The 10,019-nt window shown below is 37.5% G+C and overlaps 1 long non-coding RNA gene across 1 annotated transcript; it reads right to left on the reverse strand.

Annotated features, from left to right (window-relative positions):
* Positions 1–5,203: 5,203 nt before the first annotated feature.
* LOC116691806 (uncharacterized) lies at positions 5,204–5,959 on the reverse strand. The gene is made up of 3 exons (XR_004332553.1): positions 5,693–5,959; positions 5,442–5,560; positions 5,204–5,277 (listed from the first exon to the last, which is right to left on the reverse strand). It is a non-coding gene; the product is annotated as an uncharacterized LOC116691806 (long non-coding RNA).
* Between the last annotated feature and the right edge of the window lie 4,060 nt (positions 5,960–10,019).

Below are 10,019 nucleotides of genomic sequence, written 5' to 3' on the forward strand. Positions count from 1 at the left end.
TTGAAAAAGAGAAAAAATTGAAAGGATATGTTTTAAAAACTTTTTTGTTTAAATTTTTTCTTTAGAATCTGGTAATATCTCCCACTTTTTAAAACTTTGCGGGTAATTTCTACATTTTCTTACCACAAAGGGCCCAGTAAAATCCAAAATTTTTCTTTCCGGTTAAATTACGTAAAAACTTTTGCTTTAGGGGTTTTTGACATTTCATTCAGTGTTTACTTTATTTTAAAAATTTGCGGAAAACACTTTTTAAACTTCCCTGTATTTTTTCAAGTTATTTACCCAAAATTTGCCCCGTAAAATACGTAATTTTTTCCTTTTCCCGGTTGTTTTGGGGAAAATTCCCTTCATTAGGGGGTGTAACATTTTTTTTACAGTGATTTACTGTATTTTTTGAATATGCGGTAGTCTGTTGTAAAACAACCCGCCCCCCTAGTGATACTGTGTTAAAAAAGACAGACAGAAAATATTTATTAAAAGTTAAAAAACCCTGAAAAATTAAAAAGGAAAAAAAAAAACTCTTATTTCAATTAAATTTTTTCCTTTTTTAAAAAATATTTTTTCAAGTTCCTTTACATTTTTTGCTTTTTTGCGGTGAAGGTAAAATTAAATTTTTTGTTTTTGACCTCCGACTTTAAAAGTACCCGGGGAGATACTTTAAAGGTTTTGAAAAAAAGTAGCGGGTCAGACATCAAAGGAGTACCCCCCTTGGTCCGTGCGCCCAGGTTTCCTTTTCCCCCACCCCTACTCCCAAAAGAGCTGGGGCAGTTTTAAGGGAAGATCAATCTTTTTTTTAAATTCCCGGACATTAAAAACTTGCTGATAGCCTTCGCAAAACGGCACGTTAGCTTAACCCCACCTGTGGGATACTGGGCTAGGCAAAGGGTTTAACTGCCCCTTCCCCCCCCAAAGGGAAAAAAAAGAACCCCGCCCAAACCAACATTTTTCCCCGGTGAGGATTGTGCTCTAAATTTGACGTTTGGGAAACTAACATACTCGTTTTACCTTCCCCGGGTTTTGGGACATTTTTTTTTTTTTGGTAACAAAACCCCCGTTCCGAAAAACATGGAACCCATATTCTGGGAGTTTAAAAGGTCGGTTTCTGCCACTTATGACTTGCGTTGCCCGTATTTGGCTAAAATTTCCCTTTCCTTCTGCTAACGTTAAAAATTTCCCCCTTTTGTTTGGTTTTGGGTTTTGTTTTTTTTTAAATGATTAAAACAAATATTACAGCTATATTTGTGTAGTTTTTTTTTGCTAAAAAAAGACGGGGGGTTTTGGGAAATTTAAATTTACTTTTAAACCCCATTTAAACCCATTTTTGGTGGGGAAATTTGGGCCCCCAGCATTTAGGGAGCGTTTTTTTCCTTGCTTCAGGGTTTTGGCCCCCAAAACCCCTCGTGATGTCCCGCAAAAAATTTGCCTTTAGTGCCCCTTCTTTGCAGGAGTATTTTCTTTCTAAATGGTTTTTGGGGGAAAAGAAAAATATGATTTTCCAAACCCCTTTAAATTAAATTTTTTACAGATTTTTAAACAAAAATTTTTTAAGGACTCTTAAATGAAAATAGTGATTAAATTTTAAAACTCCAAAACCTTCGTGTTTTTCTAACCCAAAATAAAGACCACATTTAATGGTTACCTGCATCCAATGCTGCATTTTTTTTTTTGTTGTAAATTTTATTTTTAACCCCTGCATGCACTTTAAAAAAAAAAATTTTTCCAAATTTTAAAAGTTTGAACCAAAACCAGTGAAGGGGCAATGAGAGAATGGGGGGAAAGAAAAAGCTGGAAGGAAAAGGGGGTTTTACCCATGGGGCCCCAGGGGGAAAATGTCCCTTTTAACAATCTATCATCCCTAAAAAAACAAAAAAAAATATGTACAGGATACGTTTTGCAACCTGGTCTCAAAAATTGAAAAATTCTTTAGACATGTGAAAAAAATCACTAACGGGAAACTAAAAGGGGTTTCCCTTTTGGAAAGAGCCCAAAGGGCCCCCTTCCCTTTTTAACCGGGGAAACCCCAAAAACATCGTGTGGGGGTGGGGTGTGTTTTGTGTGGGTGTGTGTGTGTGTGTGTGTGTGTGTGGGTGTGGAATAAAAGGGGTGTATTTAAAAGGGCTTTCCCTTTATTTTGAAAAATTAAACCCTGTTTTTTTTTTTAAGATTCTTCTTTAAAGGGTCAAACCCCAAGGGGGGCACCAAGTGCCCTGGTAAGTTGGGGACAAGCTACAAACGGGGAAAAGGGCTCCAAAAAAAAGGTGACGGTATTTGTCCAGGGGTCCCACCCTTCCCCCAACAGCTCCAAACCCAATTTGAGTTTTGACATCAAATAGGTAAGCTTTTTTTGTGGGGATGTAAAATGGGTTTAAAATCCGAAAAAATTTTTACACATTTCATGAAGTGGGCGGCTTTGTACCCCCCTGGGTCCCCCAAAGACACAACCCAAATCATCTTTAAATTTTCCACTTTTTTTAAGTAAAAGGTCAAGTTTTGCACAAAAACTACAAAGGGTTTTTTTTAATTTTTTGTTAAAGTTTTTTTAAGGTTTTTTTTTTTATAAGTCCCGATTTAAAAAAACAAACTTTGAAATTGGGCCCCGGACTGAACGAGAAAATGGAACCCGCAGCTTTTAAACCGGGGGTTTTTAAAAGTAATCAATGGGGAAAAGTGCGTCGTCCCTTTTGTCCCTAAGGTTTTTGTTTTTGCCCCTGATGGGGGCCAAAAATATTTTTTAAATTTCTGACACCCTTTGGAAAGGATCCCAACAGAGATTAACCTTTTACTTAAAAAGGAAAACCTAGTTAGATCAGTTTTGTGAAACCCTTTCCCAAAACATCCTCACCAAAACCCCTCGGGGCCGAAAAGCAAAAAAAAGTTTAAAAAAACCTTTGAAATTTTCTGGGGACTTCACTACTGGGAATTTTTTTGGGGATATTCCCAAACCTTTTTATGCACCAAATTTTAATTTGGTTTAAAATTTTTGATGAGAAAATCATGTCATTTTTTTTGTTTTCCTCAGTCCAGAGGACCCCTCAAACCCAAACATCTCTGGATTGGAGGCTCCCCCATCTTTTGGGCCCCTTTTGTCCCCTTCCAGAAATTGGATAGCAAGCAAAAGTCCATGGGTCCCGGCCCCTTTACCAAAAACCTTTTAAGCAGACTTTTTTCCCCCCTTCCAAAACCCAAAAAACTTCAGTTTTTTGGGAAAAACCCCCACCACCTTTTTTTACATTTGCAAATACGGGGTTTTTTAGTTTTCTTCCCGGGGTTTAAAAGTTCAATTCCCTTTTTTGGGGGCAATTCAAATGGGAAATACATTTTTCAGACTTGTTTTTCGCCTCGGGAAACTGCCCCGGTTTTTGGGGCTATTTTGACTGTTTTGTTCACCCTTTTTTCCCAAATTTCTGGGTTTTTTTGCACTTTTTGAGTTAAAAAAAAAACCCCTTTTTTCCTTTTTTTTTTTAAAACCCGAAATAAAAAAGTATTCCTTTTTTACATGGGCTAAAGTCAATTTTTTGGAAAATTTTTAAATTCATGAATGATGTAAAATATTTTAAAAATTTTTTGTCAGCCCAAAGCCAAAAGTTTTAAAACATGTTTAACCCCAATTACAATAAAAAATAAACAAACAAATTTAAATATTATTTGCCCAAAATTTTAAATTTTAAATTTATTACGTAAGGGGATAACAGTAAAAATAAATTACAGTAAAGGGGAAATTTTTTAAATTTTTAAAAAAAGGGGACAGAAAGGGAAAATATTACTGTTAAAACTAAGGGAAAAAGGTTTAAAGGGATTTTTTTATGGAAAAATAAGGTACCGTAAAGTTTATCTGTAAAATAAGTTTTCAGTGGGTTTCTAATACGTAAAACCCAAGGTTCAGTAAGGGGATTCTAATCTGTTTAAAAATAAGTTACAGTAAAGGGTTTTTTACTGTAAAAAAAATTCACGGTTTTGATTTCGTAATGGGGGGTTACAGTAATTCTGGAACGTTTGCCAGTAAATTACTGTAAGGGGGGTTTTTTTACGTAAAAAGCAATTAAGTTAGGAAAACTGTAAATTTGGGGAATTTTCAGTAACTTTTGGCAACCCGTTGCCAGTAAGGTTTTCCGCAAAAATACAATAAAAGTCTAACAGTGTAATTAGTCCCCATTTAAATAATTTTGGGAACGGATGATTCAAATTTACAAAAAATTCATTTAAAGTAAAATTTTTCCCCTTTAAAAAACCCCTGCAATTTTCAAACCGCAAGCACTGCATGACAAGACCTTCCCGCCTTTTTAAAAATAAAAAAAAATTTAAAAAATTTAAAAATTAAATTCAAAACATTTTTGGGGACATTTTCCCAACCCCCCAACAACAACAGGGTTGATCTGTTTATGCAGATCATATAAAGTCTACGTCGTCTGTCCCCTTAGGGTGGGTTACTTTTCCTTTTTGTTTGGGGAAAATCTGAAGATGCAGGGAACAAAAGACCTTGGTTTTTTAAATCCCCCAATTATTTATTTTTGTAAATTATGTGGCCCCTGGCCCGGTAGGCAAAGAAAACCACTGAGGTGGGTTGGGATTGATTTGGGCCCCTCATGGAGTCCGCTATAAAGCGGGCGTCCCTGTCCCCCAAAACCAAAACCCCTAAGAGGAAGCACTACACCGTGGGAAATGGGGACAGGCGTCCCACCAAAATTTTCCCAAGGGCCCCGCCATCGCCAAATAAAAAATACACTCCAAAAGGAGAGAGTTTTTGGGGCGGGCAGAACAGCAGAAAACATATCTTTGGTTGTGGAGGTCATGAATTTTAGGGGGGCAACTTTTTGAAATTAGGAATCAGAACAGGGAAGGGGCTTTAAAAAAGCCATTTTATTCCCCCAGCAAAGGGACAGTTGGACCCCAAAAAACCGGAGGGGGTCTCACCCCCCCCCTTCCTCTCTACGGGGCCCCCTCCCTTTCTTCCCCACAAAACCACACACCCCCCACCACACACACACACACACCCCACACACACCCACACACACACCCCCCACACCACAACCCACACCCCCACACTCACCAAAACCCTTTTTGTTTGGGATCTTTGCAATTAAAAAATAAAAGGAAAAAAAGGCCCGTAAGGGTAGTGAAAAATTAACTAAATTTAAATAATCAAAAAAAAATTAATGAGCGGGTTTCCCTAGGGAAAAAGATTACGTGTGATGGGTGACAACTTACACTCAATGGGGCCCAAACCCCAGGCAACCTTTTTTTTTTTTTTTCTTTTTTCTTTCCATTCTTTTGCTCACACTGGAGGATATAAAAAGCATGATGCATGAATATAGTAATTGAATACAATTCTTTTCCAGAGAATAACTGAGACACTTGTTATGTAAATTGGTGTTGTTTTAAAACCATATCGCTCTTGAAATCTTAGTTAGAAAAAGAGAGTAGCCCATATGAAGTAGACCTACTTTAAATCTCCGTTTTGTTCGAGTTTGGCTGTGGCCAACTTTTCCGTTTTGTCCAGATCCATTGCTGGGTGCTGTCAGGAGATTTCACGTCTCAATCGAAACAATCTATAGGATCCTGTCTGAGATATAAAAAAAAAAAACGAAGAGCAGCTTTAGGATTCGTTTAACGATATTAACATACACATTCATTCAAAACAAAAGTAGAGGTAGCAGAATAAAAAAGAAATAGACCAAAACAGGCGCCGACCCACCGTTCTCCTCCGACCCGTCTCAGTCCTCCGGTCTGTTTTTGACAAAGGTGGAAATCAGCACACGCGCCTCTCCTCTCCCCTCCTTTTTCTGCTTCATATTAAACGCTGAGGGTACAGAAGTCCGTTTCCTTGTAGGCTATGTTTCACCTTAACATCGCTTTCTTGAAGCAGTTAAGGCTGAGAAATAGTCCAGCTCATAACCACAAAGCCGTAAAATTGCATTTTTAGTTTTTTATTTGATTAAACAAAGAAGTTATAGACTAACGTGTCCTAATCAAATAAATAAGATAAATAAATAAAAAATAAAATATATCGAAACATTACGTCATTTACACAGTTGCCTACCTAGGCCTAGAATCGGATTTTGAGTGGTTTAGCCTATTCATTTCTATTTATTTCATCTAAATGAGGGTGGTGGCAATTAACCCCATAGTTGATCTCTGACATAAAGCCAGTTGTAAGTCGTTTTGTATGAAAGTGTCAGCTAAATGACATGTAATGTAGGCTAAATATAATTAATTGAATGGCATGGCACTTTTCTTTTTGTCTTCCCATTAAAGGAAAAAAAACTCCCACAATATTCTGGCTATGTTGTCATAGGGCAGCAGCTTATTATTTATGGGCATTTTTTTGGTTGGCATTTTAATTTGCTTCAAGCATATGGAGCATGATCAACAGACTACAGGCAGGGCTTTAAACTAACACCAGCCAACCCTCCAAATGCTGGTAAAAATTGACTTCTGATTGGCTGGTAACTTTGAAAATCTGTTGGCCATGTTGGCTGGTGATCAATAAAGTTAATTTAAATCCCTGGCTACAGGGTTGACAAGGGCGCAATATGTAATTTGTGCAAGAGCTCCATTGCTTGAGGCGAATTCAGAACCAGAAAGATGAAGTTAGTTTATATATACTGAGTTAGTTTATATATACTGTATATATAGTTGCTTGTTTTGTTCATATTCACTACAATGTAGTTTTTAAGTACAAAATAGTATAAGAGTTATATACTCTTATATACCTCAGTTTTACACTCCAGAAGTCAAAATTGTAAGAAATCTCTACTTACTCTATCTAAAAGCAAGGAAGAGAGTAACACTAAGTAAATAAAATCATGTATTGTTTAAAAGTTGACATTACTGCTGAATCTTAAGTGTGTGTGTGTGTGTGTGCGTGTGTGTGTGTGTGTGTGTGCGCGCGCGCGCGCGCGTGTGTGTGTGTGTGCTATACGTAGCCTGTGTTCATGCTTTAATCACTTGTTGAACTCTATCATTATTTGAAGTACCATCAGGACAGCTTTCACCCTGTGTTATCATGTCACGTTTAACTTCAACAGGTTGAAACACTGCAAGGCTGGTGAACTGATAAGACTTTAAAGGGAAATATTGTAGGCTACTTTTCACTCCACAACATTTATGACAAGAGTATAGTACTAGTTACTTTGCTGACTAAGATTTTACTTAAAAAACGTGTTAATATGATACATTTGCCATAGATTAAACCAGTGGTTGCCAATCTTTTTGGCGTATAACCCCTTACAAGAAGCAGTGTCTATTGGAGCACCTGGTCTACTTTCACTGAGTTGTTAGCAGTTCCACTGCAGAGCCAGTTTGTCCCTAAACTTCTCAGGTTTGACTTGAATACGTTTTCCGGCAGAGCCCCAGAGAGGTAAAACTATGATATTCTACACAAAGAATAATAACAAATAACAAAAATAATGTATCGAAAAAATAATGACAACTCTAATTTATCTTGCGTTTTACAGTAGCCGCAGCCGAGCCGGCATGAGCAAATGTGGCTTGTTCATTCTCCTGCGTGGTGGTCCCGACACTTGCAGACTTCTCCTGAACAGAGGTGGCGCTACTGAGCAAAGGCTACCGACATTGCTATTTCTACGGACCAGAAGAAGAAGAATGCGTCATTTGGATTCAATGACCTACTTTGTCAGACCCAAGCCTCTTATTCACCATAAAAGAACTCATCTTAACCCAGTAAGTTTACTGTCGGTACACAATCCGTCCTGCCTGCACGATCAGTTCTGCGCATGCGCTTAAATACGTAGCTGAAAACTGGCTGTTTCCCTACACTAATGGTACCACGCATGCGTCGGAACATCATTTTTATTTCATTTTATTAACAAAAAACAATTATATCGCAAAAAGTCAATACCAGAGGTGCATATACAGTATATATATCTAGATATATATATCTAGATATATATATCTATATATGTAGGAAAAAATTATATATTAGCATTTTTTGTAGGCTAGACTTTTTTGTAGTTCACAAGTGCTCAACATGTAATCTACACTTTTTAGTAGTTCAGATATATATATTTTTTTAATAAAGATATTTAAATTAAGACTTGTCACTGATCCAAAACTGTGTACCGACATCTGTGTACCAGGCATAGGCGACATTATTATTAAGTGATCAACATGTTATGTTTTTTTTTTTAAATTATCGTTTATGCCAGGCTACGAATTACGAGGTGTTTACGTGATGGCCAGTCCAAAAATATAAAGGAGTTGTTACATTAACATTTGATTACGTGTGGAATGGGAATTCTTTTTGACTGAGGGAGGGTCAAAGTAATAAAAAAGAAAAAAAGAAAAAAAAAAGCAAGACAAATACTGGGCCCAGGCCAGTAAAAAGAATATTCCAGCACCACATTAACAAGCCTCAAATCATGTTTTATTTTATTGTAACATGTTACATTAACATACACTCATTTGAAATCAGCCGAAGTCTGCATTTTTACACTGGGGCAATTTATTTTGCTGCATAAATTGCAGATTTCCATGCAAAATAATGCGGGGCTTGCATGATTTCATAACTCCCTGATTTTTGTTGCAAAAAGTCAAAAATATCTTAGCAGGAAGTTGAAAAATGTTGTGTTTACTTTACACTAGGCAGCCATTTCCCCTGTTGCCATGGTAATGTTATGAAGTGACGCAATTACACAACAAGACAAACACATTCCCTTTTTCATCAAACCGCAGTTGTTCCAAGTGCCCGCAATTTCGTCACATAACTATCCCAGATATTCCATTGAATTTTTTAAGAAAACGTTCCGCATAATCAAGGATTTTTGCAACAAACACAAAAAAAACTGGATTTTTGTGGAAGGACTGAGATCTATACAAATAGATTCTTTAAACAGGAAAGAAATAAAGGCAGTCCTTTTGAAAAATGGCATTTTAGAATAACTAAGCCAGGAACAGAGAAACTGAGAAAGTGAACCTGGCAACCTGCCTTCTCAACACAAACAATATTAATTAGCAAAGGTACAAAATAAAATAAAATGAAATAGTTTTCTTTTTCGAGAAGCTTTAAATCCTGCATGGCACTCTGAGCAATGTTACCCAGCATCCCCTGTGGTATGTTTTGCTGCTGTGGTGCAGCAAAACATGGTCATGTGGTCATGCCCTGCTTTGACGGCCGCATGGGGAGGCATGACCCCAGCCGTTTGGAGGCCGTGTTGCTGGGGCATCATAGGCCTCTGCATGAGCTGGCCCAGCTGGAGCACTTTGCTCTCCTGAGCCTGCTGAGGACTAGCTCACTCTCTAGGGGGACTGTGCACCTCACATCCAGTATTAACCCTAAGGCTGAGCATGTCTCTACAAACACCCATAAATGTTTCCATGTCCTGCATATGGTCAAATGTGAACATAAATGGCTCCTTGGCATCCAACTCCATTGTTTCCGTCAACAACTTCCAAGAAGTAATTTGGTCATCATGATCCATCCACATGAATGACGGCTCGTGCACCCGTCCCGTAAACAGCCTAGGGTTGTTCCTCACAATGTATTCAGCCGTGTACATGTCTTTCCCTGTTAACGGCAGCTCCTCCACTTCTACCTGCTGATAAAGTAAAATACCTTAAGTTAAGAGTTCTCTATAACATAAGAGGTTTATGTCACCAACATGGTATAGATTATAAATTCAAGACATTTTCTCAGGGGTTTCTCGTTGAAATGAGTTGCCCAGTGCTGTCCATTCCTGTGAGTTTTTGTTCTTTCTAAAAGGGACCTTAATACATCTTTTCAGCATAAATTAAGTAGTTGTTATGAGTATATTGTGATATTTTCCTTAGGTTATTGATCACTGATATTACATTGGCATTGTTGTTCATACGGCTATTTTTCTTAATGTAGTCTTACCCACATTTTAAAACTGTAATTTTTAACTTTTGTATTGTTTTTATTTGTCACAAATGGTTGTCTGGTTAGTTTGGCCATACCTTCACTTTGTGAGGTCGGGGAATCAGATAAAAAGGTGGGAGGGTGCCTGCCACCAGCTGTTTGGCCTCCTCTGTCCAGAAAGCAA

This window comes from Etheostoma spectabile, chromosome 6, assembly GCF_008692095.1.
Source record: "Etheostoma spectabile isolate EspeVRDwgs_2016 chromosome 6, UIUC_Espe_1.0, whole genome shotgun sequence".
Lineage (NCBI taxonomy): Eukaryota > Metazoa > Chordata > Actinopteri > Perciformes > Percidae > Etheostoma > Etheostoma spectabile.